This window comes from Micromys minutus (assembly GCF_963924665.1).
Source record: "Micromys minutus genome assembly, chromosome: 26".
Classification (NCBI taxonomy): domain Eukaryota; kingdom Metazoa; phylum Chordata; class Mammalia; order Rodentia; family Muridae; genus Micromys; species Micromys minutus.
The window spans coordinates 18,373,663-18,387,754 of NC_137961.1; positions in this window are offsets into that span (position 1 = coordinate 18,373,663).

Below are 14,092 nucleotides of genomic sequence, written 5' to 3' on the forward strand. Positions count from 1 at the left end.
CCTTACAGAGTCATTAGTATCATTTCCTGTTATAGTTTTTCTCCTTTTAAACTAATACATACACATACGTGCAGTAGACTTGAGAAATATGGAGTCTCTATTACCTTAGCCCTACCTGCACCAGAAAAAGTCTTCTTTCTGGATTGCAGCAGTAACAACAGAAATATTATCAAAGTCAATATGAAATCAGCATAACATGTCTCTTCCATATTAGTTAAGACAGGATATATAGTAAAAATGATAATGTCCCTTAAGGTTGTATAACAAATATATCATAGATTCAGACAACTGCAACGGATCATGATAATAATGAAAGTTTGGACAATTCAAAATGAACTTAGGGGAAAGACAACCTGTGTTTGCTGGTGTAGTCAGAACTGGCTTCAGATAGGAAATGGCCAACATCAAAACACAGATGAAAGACACTCAACTAAGTATATCAATCAAGGTATAATCACATTTTATTGTGTGGAATTAGCTAACTACAACAGCATAAAGTGATAACTAGAATGAAAGCAGAGTTTGCTCACATGCCAAATAGGGGCAGCTTATGAGGTGTGTCTAAAGTCCCAGAACAGAGAAATACTCACTGGACTGAGTAACCCAAATGAGTTCCAGAGTATCATAGTTTTCTTCCCATTCATGGTATATGGTCAGTAAGCTCCTCAGCTTAAGTATCTGCTCAGTCTTAATAACACTGTGAGCCTGGACTTACATTACTAACATGCCTGTTTGCTCATTTCTCTGCCTCAGTTTTGTACTTCTCTAAGAGGGGACTACAGTGATCTTTCTGAAACACTGAACTGTCAGGCCTCAACATGAATCCTTGTCTATGGCTGACTGTAAGACAAACACCACAGTTTCTGATCTGGATTCTGAAGTTTGATGTGTGTTGGCCTGGACCCAACTCAAATCATACTCCCTGCAAATGGCATCAAGTTGAAAGAGCTTCCTCTTAACTTCATCCCTAGGTTTGCTGATCTCTGGAATTTCATTTTTCTTTACATTCATGTCCCATGAATATTTTATCATCATCACATTCCTCTTCTTGTTCTTGTTCTTGTTCTTCTTCTCATTCTTGTTTGTCTTGTTGTTGTTGTTGTTGTTGTTGTTCTTCTTCTTCTTCTTCTTCTTCTTCTTCTTCTTCTTCTTATTCTTATTCTTATTCTTCTCTCTCCTCCCACACACTAATTTAATGTTTTTATTCTAGTTCTACAACATTCCCTGACAGCTGTCCATGAGACAAGCTCCACGAGCTTACAATCTATATGGAAAACCAAAGGCACATGAAAGAACTTTAAAAACACAAAAGGCTTTATAGAACCTGTCAATAATATCATGAAATAAATGTTTCTAAGGCACATGAAAGAACTTGAAAAAGCACAAAAGGCTTTATGTAATCTGTCAATGATTTTACATGAAACAAAAGTTTCTAAGAAAAATTTAAAAAAAGAAAGAAAAAGAAAAAAAATTAAGGGTAAATCCATGTTTTCTATTGACTTGCTTAAGAAGAAATTCCAAGAGAATTTATCCTTGTGCAAGGCTGACCTCTGCTGTGTCTGGTCCACCATGAAGGGCTTCATATATGGTGCTGTAAGTACTGTGTACATTCTCTGCAGCCCCTGAGCAGCTTCTTCTCCTAATACACAGTTTGGCCTCAAGTCTTGAGGAAAAGCATTTATTCGGTGAAATGAGTATTGGGAGGCATTTAAGGTCTGTATTCTGGTCTTTCCATTGTTACTTCTAAAAGGTATATGGTAGAAAAAAATGCCAATAAATGCATAAGTATTTTATTTATTGTATAGACAGTGGGTTTATTGTAGATCTCTATGGGCTTTTTACTTAGACTTTGGATGGTACCTTCTGGGATAACTTTGATTTTTGTTCTTGAATAATCCCATAAGGACTGCTTTCTAAAGTCCAGGGCTCATCTAGTCTCCACTGGACTGTGACTTTATTCTTGTGCTGTTACTTTGTTGCCATCTCCCAAGATCACTTCATGTTGCAAGTAATTTATTACAGCACTTCAATTTTTTCTGTCTTGATTTAATGAGGTACATTGCATTATACTCACAGTATAAAAGCCATGGTGAACATACACAGTAGCAGATGTGACTTGGCACATACTGCTTCCAAGGCTGTTGGAACACACTGGAAGGATCCCAAGGAACTGTTTGATAAATTTTGATGCTCCCAAGGAATGAAATTATTGCTGATATAGTCAAATAAAATAAAACCAACTGAAAAAAATCAATTGACAATCAGAAAAATGACGAAAGAAATAAAAAATAAATAAGGCAGTTCTACAAAGAGTTCATTAACAATCTCAGTCTGAATTTGGAAAACCTATATACCAGTGAAACCCTATTCTCTGCACTGTCAGGTAAAAATGGCTAAACTATGGAACACAACTTTTCACATGGTTTCCATGCTTTTAGTGAGAGGACCAAAGTGAGCACTTGAGGAAGCCTCCAAGAGATCTTAATAAACAGTGAAGACAAACTGATCTTTTTGTGTTTTTAAAGAAACTGTTTTGGGGGAAGTTTGGCAAAGGTTGTTCTTCTAGCCAAATCACATTTTTAACAATCAACATTTGATCACAGGGATTTTGTTTTTTCCATCAATTATTTCTATTGTTGCATTTCCCCTTATGCAGAAAAACATTAAGGCATTTGGATGGATTGGAAATTACTAGATAACAATCATCCTTCAGAGTCTATAATTTCAGTAAGAACAAATGCAATCATAGTGCCTCTATGCTAATATTTCTGAAATTTAACATTCAAGGATATGTGAACATCCACTGAGGCATAGTTGACTTTCAAGTGCCTTCCCCTCAGTGACATTACTTACTCTAGCACCTGGCAATTGTCAATAGCTCTTGAGTAAGGAATAGGATCTCTGAGAGAATGCCTGTCTTGATGCTAGAAGATTATTATTATCATTATTCAATTATTCAATTATTTTTATTTATCTACATTCCAAAAGTTGCCCCCTTTCCCGGTTCCCCCTCCCAGAGTTCTTCATCCCATTTCCCCCACCAGTGACAAGGTGCTTCCCCAGCTGCCCACCCACTCCATTTCACTCCCATCTTTTTTCCCTGGTGTATCAAGTTTCCATAAGTTTGAGCAGATCCTTTCCCACTGAAGCCATACAAGGCGGTTCTCTGCTTCACATATGTCTGGGGCCATGAACCAGTCCATGTATGCTTTTTGGTCTTTGGTTTAGTCTCTAGGAGCTCTGAGGTGTCTGGGTTGGTTGGCAGTGTTGTTCTTCCTACGGAGTTGCAATCCCCTTCAGCTCCTTCTGTCCTTTCTTTAACTCTTCCATATTGGTCCCTGACCTCATTGCAATAGTTGGTTGAAAGTATCTGCATTTTTCTCAGTTGCTGGTAGAGCCTCTCAGAGAACAGCCATGACAGGCTTCTGTCTGCATGCATAATATGGCCTCAGTAATAGTGTCAGAATTTGTTGTGCCCACATGGGATGGATCCCAAGTTAGGTTGGTCACTGGGTGCCCTTTTGTTCAGTCTCTGCTATATTTTTATCCCTGAATTTTCTTTAGATAGGAAGAATTTTGATTTAAAATTTTTTAATGATGGTTGGAAGTCCCCCTTCCTCAACTAGGGTCCTGACTATCTACTGTAGGTGGTCTCTTTAGGTTCCATTTTCCCACTGTTGGGGAAATTTTTAACTTCTGTGAGTTCATCTGTGCTAGAGCCACATCATAGCCACAAAACGTTATATCAAAGCAACCCGCCCCACTCTCATAGCCACAAAACTGTACAACAAAGAAACTCTCTGCACTCTCTGGCTTTTACACTGTTTTCACTCCCTCTTTTATGATGTTTTCATGGTTGTATGTATGGGGCAGTAGAAGTAGTGTTATAAGAGATGTAGATGCTTAAAAAAAAGATTGACTTCATCTCCTATTTAAAGAAACCCCAAACAGGAAGGGAAGGAAGCCCACCTGGTCAAACTCTCTTTATCCACACTGGACTTTGCTCTAGCTCAAACTCAAACACTGTTCTTAATGAAGAAGGAAGATGGCTGAGAAAAGTGCCTAGAATGTCTGCAGAAAGATATTTCAAACCAACCAGCAGCAGCTTTAAAGGGAGAAGGCACAGTCCACGTGGAAATATAAATAATACCTTATCCACGGCAGGAAGATAGAATATGTGGACTTCTGTTCTGTTTGAAGATGATGCTGGAAAGAATCCCGTTTCATCTTTGCAGGAAAGCTGCAGAGTAAAGAGGCAATGTTTGTGTTGTTTGACAATTCACATTTGCTAGGAAAGTAGAAAAGGAAAATCAATTCACTGACATGCACAACCTTTAACTGAAAGAAATCTCACAGTGTACCAGGGAAGATGTCTATTATTCTGAAGCTCTGGTCTCTCTTCCTACACAGATCACTCCCAAATTGCTGGGCTAAGGAGAACAGTTGTCATATAAAAATGATATAAACCATGGAAGGTGTAAGCACTATGGAGGAATACTACAGATGAAAAAAAGGGAATGGAGATAGGAACATTTGCTAGAAAAAAATATTACAAGGTGCCACAGAACAATCTGGAGCAAATGTAGAGCATTGTCTTTAAAAAGCACAAGCTATTTTTCAGTATAGAGTAGAAATTAAGAAATGCAGAAGCTATATGTTGACAACTGAAGGAGATACCCAACATAGAAGTCATTGCAATCCACTAATGAAGACAGCAAGAGGAACGAAGCTTTCTAGTGGGAACACCTGTAACAAGGGAGGCTCACCAACTTAAAAAATGTCCTAAGAAACAGAATTAGAGATTTCCATGATTAAATGAAGTGAGTCTGCAAGCAAAGAAAATGAATAAATACTTTAAAAGCTCTTTCTCCTTACTTTTCCTCTCCTTCTTGAATACTTCCCTCTCTCTCTCCTTATCTTCCTCTCTTCGTCTCCACTCTTTCTCTTTTTCTCTATTTCTGGCTGAGTCCCATGGAGCCCAGGGTGTTCTTAAGTTTTCTGTGTAGCTTAGAAAAACGGAATTTCTGATCCATTTGCTTCAACTGCCCATGTGTTTGGATTGCAGGTTGGTACTATCATATCCAGCACAAAACCTACTCATTTTGCTGTCTAAAAATTCCAAACATTTTATTAATTAGCTTAAATCAACATTCATTTATCACTCAATAGACTATAAAGGCTGGAAATCCAGGACAACTCAATTGGGTCCTCTGAATAGGTTTCAAAGGACTGACATAAAGGTGTTGAGCACTGGCTCATTCATATGGGAAAGAATTACTTTCGGGTTATTCTTACTGTTGTCAAGACTCTATTTTTGTTATTCCAGGTAAAAGAAATTTTCTTTCTGGCTGTTAGGTGTAGAGCACACTCATCTTTTAGAGACTGCTCACAGACATCATATACAGATTTTACAATCATGTCAAATTCTTCTTAATTCTAATCTCTCTGACTTCTGTATTTAACCTGTCAAGACTGGGATTGAAATGGCTGATATAGTTGCATTTGGTCCATCGATATAAACGTTTTAATAAAAACTGGGACATGTACAAAGTTTATTATCCCAGGAGAGATGGCTTTCTATAATGGCAGATTCTGGGGTTTAGCATGTAAAATATTTGCATTGGTCTTAAATTTCTGTCCACCATACAAATATAACTATAATCTTCTTTGTAAGTAAAAAAAATTAAATCTATAGTTTGAAACAGCATGGTGTGTAGAATGATAAAAACCAAATATATGATACATTTTTACTTGACTTTAGAACGCAGACTTTGTTTATAAATGTAATGACAATATACCCATAAAACATAAATATTCTGACTTATTCACATTTCTCTATAGTGATAATTAGTGCACCCTCCCTTCAAAAACCCAGCTTAGTATTGCTTGCAACATTCTCAGGGAACGAAATTATAAACAAATTTATATTTTTGTTTATGCACATAAAATATATATAAGCTATACTCAATAAAACTATTATTTAAATGTAAAAGTTATAAATAAGCATTTAATAATGTTCTGGAATACAAGTATTATAGTTTCAATTAAGCTTTCTCAAGTGAATTGTTGAGCAAGAGACTTCAGCTCATCAGATGCTCAAAAATATACACAGATACTCAAAAATAGGTCTTGGCTTTACGTGTTAACTGCTTCAGAAAACACTACTCCAATATAAAATGGGTTAACACAGAATATCCATGCACGTGCCATTTTTCATGATGTAGATGTAAAAACAGCTTGATATACAGACAGCTCATCCCATTGTTAGTACTGGATAACAAGGAAAAGTAAGGGAGGGAAAAAAACTCTTGCGTCATATAATGCTGCTATGATTTGAATGTGAAATGTCTCTCAAAAGTTGTCTATTGAAGGCCTTACTGTCAACTGATGGCATTAACTGGAATATAATGGAACTGTGTGGGGCCTGGTGGGAGAAGTCAGGCCAGTGGGAGGCATTTTTGAAAAGCCATTAGGATTTTGGCCTCTTCTGTTTCTCTATAAGCTTTCTAGCTACCATAAAGTAAGAAGATTCTGCACTGTGTTATTTGTTCCAGATCCAGGTTAATAGGATAAAGTTGCCACATTCTGAAAATTCAGAAACTATGACCAAAGCCCACTTTGTTTTCTTTTTATACATCATAGAAGTTTTGCCACCGTAATGGAAAACATGAATTTATATGCCTGGAATTGGTGCAAATTTTAATCATTAGAACCCAATCTGGTGAGCTCTATTTAAGTCAAAGAACTGGTGAAAAACATAATTGTTATATCTTCCCCAAATAAATACAACGTATGTGTGCTGGTTCATATGAGAATAGTTTTCACAGGCTCATATATTTGAATGTTTGGTCCCTCGTTGGTAGAACTGTTTGAGAAAGATTCAGAAATATGGACTTGTCACAGAAGGGCAGGCTAAGAGATTTTAAAAGTCCAAACCATTACCAGTTTTCTCTCTTTGCTCATGCTTGTGTATTAAGATGTGAGCCTCAGCTACGACCTCAGTGCTAGACCTGCCTACTTGTTTCTGTGCTATTTACCATGATGGTCAGAAATTCTTAACCATCTAAAACTGCAATCCCCCAAATCTTCTTTCAAAGGTTTTCTTTGTCATGGGCTATTTTTGTGAAAAAACAGATCATATTTGTTTGTTTGGTTGGTTTTTGTTTGTTTGTATGTTTGTGTTTGGACTAGAGAAATGGTTTAATACTATAAGTGTGTTTCAATGAGCTATTCTAATAGAAACTGGAAGTAATGTGGATCACAGAAACCCAGTTCCAAACTTCAGACAGGAACAATATTAGCAACTGGAATACAGACATTTCTTGGATATTTTGGAAAACACCAAAGAATATACAAATAAATTTTTGTGCTTGTCCTAAGAATTTACGTGAGGCTAAATTGAAAAATATGAATTTTGTTTCCTTGGCTGAGGAGATTTCAAGACAGACTAATACCGACTCTGTTGCATGGTCATTAGTAATAACTCTTACACAGGACTACCATTAAAAAGAGAATTCAGGACAAAAGGGACTACAAAATTTACAGTTTCAAAGAAAACGAGTAATAGAAAATGTAATATTGGAGCCAAGAGTTTTTTTTTTGAAGAAGAAAACCTATGTAATCATTGCATCTGGTTCAAAGTAATGTGGACAAATACTGTTCTTATTAGATTTTTCCCACCAGAGAAATAATTGCAAGGACATCTTGGGAGTAACCAATTATTTTCCAATTAGATTTAAGTCCCACTCCACTAGATGAAATCCATACTTAATATAATTGTCAGGCCAAGAACTTCTGATTATACAAGTCATATTCATAAGGAAGAACCTACTAGTATTATTCTGCAAAATAGCCATGATATCAAATTTAAATGATTCAGATTAATGTATTTCTCAACCCTCATCAGAAAAGCTTCTGTTTTCAGAAGCTTACAATTGGTCATAATTTAGAGAATGAGAGATAGCAGAATACTCAATCATAAGCAAGACATTTTTATCACAGTTCATTTTTCTAAGACTCAAGGATTATTACAGAAGAGAAAACAGAGTGTAAAACACAGAGGCACTAAGTTACTAAAATGCCTTCCAGACACAGCAGGGAAGCTCACAGCAACTGTGATAGTACTCATAATGTGCAAGCTCAAGCCAAATCAAGCCTCAACATGGAAAAGTCAGGTGATAATGAAGTTCCACATTTTATACAATATTAGAGATAATCGTGAAATTAGAAAGAAGGCTTGTAGATAAAAGGGGTGACTGAAATGTAGATCAGGTCACAGTAATAGGAGAATGAAGATAAACAATCAAGCAATATTACATGCACATATGAAATGTCATAATTAAACTCACTGGCTTATATAATTAATAAATGCCAATCAAAATTGAAAACTTAAAGACTAAATAGAACAAACTATCAACAACAACTAATCAACTTACAAGTGACTCTGAGATGACAATGACTTTTGCATCTTGAGTACTATACAACTGACTAAACTAGAAGACAGGGTGTGTGTAGCAGCAATGCATTGTACAAAGAAAGTCGTGAACCTGAAACTGACCCCAAGCAAGCATTCAGAGTATGCGTGGTCCCAGACACAGCTATATCAGAATGCCACAGCACAGACATTTGCTACGTCTATGACATTCATGTTTGTGTTGTTCCCATATAGTACAACCCTTTAGGGAAAAATCAGCTATTCAGTAATATTAAGTCTGTGATATTTGCTCCCTCTATTGTGAAAGTATGATCTAGTCCCTCAAAAATACCAGTAAGCCTCTGAGTGACAGATCAATAATTCTACCCAGAAGCAAGAATGAAAAGCAGTATTACACCTGACACTGGACATCATTTTGACCAGAGATGAGGGTTGTTAGTACACCAATACCCAATATACTTAATCATTTTTGTGTTACATAATATAATTAACTTTCTTTAGAGAAGTGGGACCTCTATGTTTGTGTTCATGTATGTGTCAGGCGGATTGACTTTAGGATTTGGTTGATGTGAGTGGGTGAGTGAAAGGACCAGCAAATGTTAAATATTACAGACAGGCCAGCATATTGGATATGCAGGTGGCCATAACTACTGCAGTCTTGAGTCTGATGCCTGAAGGACAGTCCACCCAGCTGGAAATTTTGGCCGGATTCTTGCAGTCTTAAGGCATACTTCCTTTCGGGAGAGAATCAGTCTTTACATTAAGGCCATTATATTGCTGGACAGTGCTCACACACGTATGAAGGGTAACACATGGTAAAGTGTATGGTCAGTACACATTAGTAAAATCTAAATACCTTCACAGCAACCTAAAGCCTAGTGTTTGGTAAACAACAAGGAACCAAGTAGACATACAAAATTAACTGCCAGACCATTCTTCTGTGCCATATTGCTTCCCAACCCTTCTCCTACAGGATTTAGTTTTAGTGTCTTTTACTGGCTTTTAAATTTTTATTCTTTTCTCTTTGTTTCCACGCTAACAATAGTGGTCTTAGTGCTTCTGAAGGAAGCTGTGCATTTGCATATTTGAAGAATTATTAATTTCTACAGTTTGAAATGTTTATTTGTTGGATGTTTCCCATGGACTATCATAAGTTTCTAATACAATTATTCCATTCAAGGCAGCGTAGCTTTACTGGGATCAGCAGTTGCGGCATGTAGGAATGGAGAGGCTAACCCAATTTCCCTGTCAGGGAAGGCAAAAGCAAGAGTGGGAGGTAGAAGACCACACATCTGATGCACCCTCATGAGCCTCCGGAGGAAGTACAAAAACTGCCAGAAACTTTGAGTAGCTTCTGCAAAAGCACAGGCAGCAAGTTGGCACCAGCACAGTGGCACTCGCAGCAATTCCCTGGCATCGCAGGACAATGCTGACAGCTCTGCTTCAGGCTCTGTGGAGGCTGTCTTGAGATGAACAACAAGCCCTTCATTTGTCTTGCTCCTCTGGCAAGAGAAGACAGGCTGGTGAAGCACCACTTCATTTTAATTTTCTTTTGTTTTATATTGGAAAAAAAAAAAAAACAGAGAACTGAGTGTGGACATCAGAGAGGGACTGTGAATGGATATGGGATACAAGCCAAGCAACAAGTTACAATTGTTTTTAGCATGTATTATAGCTAATTGTGTGAATACTCAAAAACCAATTTAGATCCTGTGAAAGTCAGGTAAATGAGTAAGGATATTAGCGACACGAGGTCCTTCAAATTTTATTTTCCAATTTTATGGCCCCAGTTTAGAGATGTCAAACTAATGGATTATTTCATTTACAAGCCTAGGAATAGAAAAATAACAAACACATTTAACTCTAATTAAACCCCTACATTGTTTTAAAACCTTATAAGTACTCAATATGTTGAGCCTCTTAGTATGACTATGACATACACAATACCATATGCTCATTTTTCAGGGAAGAAAGATTAGAGTAGTTGATGTATTGTACAAAGATCATACAGCCTGTGATTGAAATAGCTGGGTTTGAACTCAGGAGGTCCTTAAAATTTTTAAACTCTTCATGATATTGTGTATCCATGAACCACAACACCACAATGGGACTTGATATGTGGACTAGGCTAGCTTTGAATTCACAGAGGTCTACCATGCCTCCCAATGTTGCCACTATGCCAACCAAGCTACTGGTACTTTTCTGGCTTACGATAAATCATCCAACATGTATAGTTTCATAGTAGCATATAACTCAAGTTTAATGTTATTATTTAGGATGACAGCATTTTCCTCTGATCAAATAACTATACTATTCAAAAACTTAACATCTTAGAGCAAAATCTTACATGCAGAACAGGAAACATTTTCAGTGGCGTCAGTATTCTTTATGGTATTTGCTTATGTCTAAAGATTCATCTCTCTGCAGTTATTGTGGTATAAGGAGTAAGTTGGGGGAAAGGGATGAGGAAGTTGAACTACTTTCCCTTGACACTACAAAGTGAGTCGTTTTACCACTGTTTGGTATCATCCTCATACAGTAAACACTGAACATTCTACACTATTAGTAATTACTACTCTACTGTGCTGCAATGCCTGTCAATTCCTGTAGATTGGATACATTTGACTGTCACATGCATATACATTTTATTATTATAAAATCAGAGGAATGGGTACCCTAATTTAAATATACTGACATACGAGAACATTGTTCTTCCTGTTTTCTTGATTACCTGTGTATCATTGGCTGTTGAGATTTGAATTTTAAGTGTTCCTTGATGCTGCAGGTGTTAAGACTTGGTTCCCAGCTGTTGTAGTTGGAAAGTAGTCAAACTTTCAGGAAGAGTAGCCTAGGAAGAGGAAGTTAGGTCATTGGTGGAGTGTCCTTGAAGAAGCTAAACTTTTTTTTAATTGTCTTTTTTATTGGATAGTTCCCCCCTCTTATATACTCTTTTCCCCTGCTTCTATGAGGATGCTCCCTGTCCCACCCACCTACTCCTACATCAACACCCTGGCATTCCCCTACACTGGGAAAATGAGCCATCACAGGACAAGAACTTCTTTTCCTGTTGATGTCAGACAATGCCAGCCTCTGTTACAAATACAGCTGGAGCCATGGGTGTCCCCATGTGTACTTTTTGATTGGTGGTTTAGTCCCTTGGAGCTTTGGGGGTCTGGCTAGTGATATTGTTATTCTTCCTATGAGGTTGCAAACCCCTTCACCTTCTTCAGTCCTTTCTCTAACTCCTCCACTGGGGTCCCAGTGCTCAGTCTGATGGTTGGCTGCAAGCATCTTAGTCTTATACTTATGCAGGCTCAGGCCTCTTGTTCTTCTTGGCTTGTAGGAGCTTTGCAGGATCACATATGCCCTGCTGTGCAGTTCTACTACTCTGCTTAAGGGCCAAAAATATGGAACCAGTCAATGGTGGTCTGAGATCATCCCTGAGAGAAGATCTCCCTTTTTCTTTGTATATTTATCAGCATCTGGTAATTTGTTACAACTATGGGAAGCCAGAGTTAATCCTGAGTCAGTTGTTGGAAGCTTGGTTTATCCAGTACTCTGAGACAGTGACTGAAGAAGATGTGGGTGTAAATGTAAGTTTGTTAATAATTTTATTTCAGCCTTCTCAAAAAATGTCTTTCAAGTTTTAGTTACTGCCTAATATTTACTCTATATATAGTTACAATGGAACATTTCTCAATACTAAAACTCTTTTGTAATGCATGACATACATTATACATGGTACAAAAATTGTTTTATATTCAAAAATAAATAGAAATGAACAGAAAAATGAGTGCTGGCTAGGGCATAGAGTTGTAATCTGATCTTATTTTTATTCAGAATAAAGGAGAGCCCTAAGAAAATCTAGGGATCCCACAGCATTTCCAATAATTCACAAAACAATTTATGTTTAACCAGTATAACTAGTTTTTAACAATTTACAGCATTCTTTTTCCCCCAAATTTTTTATTGGAAATTATCTGCATTTACATTTCAGATGTTATCCCTTTGCCCATAGTTTATGTTCTCACATATGTTGGATCTGATTTATCTCCTAAACATAGAGTACAGAAGTGCCTTCTAGAGCCTGGAGAGTATTCTGAAGGATGGCTATGGTTTGAAAAAAAAAAAAAGGTCTCCATAGACTTATATATTTGCGTCCTTAATCCCCAATTGGTGGGATTATTTAGAGAGGATTAGGAAGTATGGTCTTATTGGAGGAGGTGTCAGTGGAGCTAGGCTTTGAAATTTGAAAACCCACATCATTACCAATACCTGGCCCTCTGCCCCTCTCTATCTTCTACTTGTAAATCAAATTCAAGCTTCTAGCTGCTGCTCTAGCACCGCGTCTGCATTTCTGCTGCCATATGCCACATCATGATGGTGATAGACGACCCCTCTGAAATTGTAATCTCCAGAAAATGCTTCTGTGAATTGCCTTGGTCATGGCATCTCTTCACAACAATAGAAAATTAGCTAAGACAATGGGTAAGGGCTTTAAAAACATTATTTTAATGGAGAAATAATTTCCAAGGTTCTGTAGTTTGATGCAGTCACTATGATTTAAAACAATAAGTTATTAAATTATATATTAAATTGATAAAGGATTGGAAAGTTAGAGCTGATCTGGAAGCCTCCTCACTGAGGACTAGCTCTCATGGTCTCAGAGGTAGCCATGCAAGCTACTAGTGGAGAAGGGTAACTGAACAGAATTATCAAGATGTTATCCCAATGGACCACAACAGTAAATAGCATGGGAAGATATTCCATATATATATGTAATCATATCTTGGGGATAACTAACAGTTATCCAAATTGGATGTAAGGCCTGATCAATAGGAAAAAAGTCATGTCATGACGGTTATTGTAAATTTAACCAACTATGCTTGGCTGACCAGATTATGCAAACTAGAAAAGAAGCTACTACTGCCACTTTCCCAAACACTTTTAATTCCCAACTGCATTCTCATCCTCTACTTTATCTTCTCTCTCCATTTTTTTCTTATAACAGACTATCTCCCAACAACTGTGGTTCTCTGGTTTTTAAAATCTTTATGCCTCTTCTTCCATGTTTTCTGAGTCTTAAAGATAAGATATTTTTTGTAAATTAATTAACTGAACGTGAGTTCCACACAGTCAAACATTGATAGCGCTGGTTAAGGGATAATTAGGTTCCTTTAAGGTTGTGGCCCTTCAGGTAAGTGGATTATTCCCAATAGATGGCCCCATCTGCAAGAATATATGAGCAGCACAAGATGGACGTGTGTGTGTGTGTGTGTGTGTGTGTGTGAGAGAGTGTGTGTTTGTGTGTGTGTGTCTGTGTGTGTGTTTGTGTGTGAGTGTGTGTGTGTGTGTATGTGTGTGTGTGTTTGTGTGTGTGTGTGTTCTAAGGTAAACCAAGTTGGATGCATAGAGAAGGGAGATAGTTGCTCTAAGAGGAGGTAGGGGAGAAGGTAAACATGATAGAAATATATTGTATGAAAACATAATGAACTCTAGGCAACTGAGGAAATCTAGGACACGTGAGAGGTGGCCTTTCCCAGGGACAAGCACATCAGTTGGTTGTCCAGTAACAAATAATCAGTCCTGAAAACATACTGAAAGTAACATTATTCATACTGAACAGGAATGTGTGTGTGTGTGTGTGTGTGTGTGTGT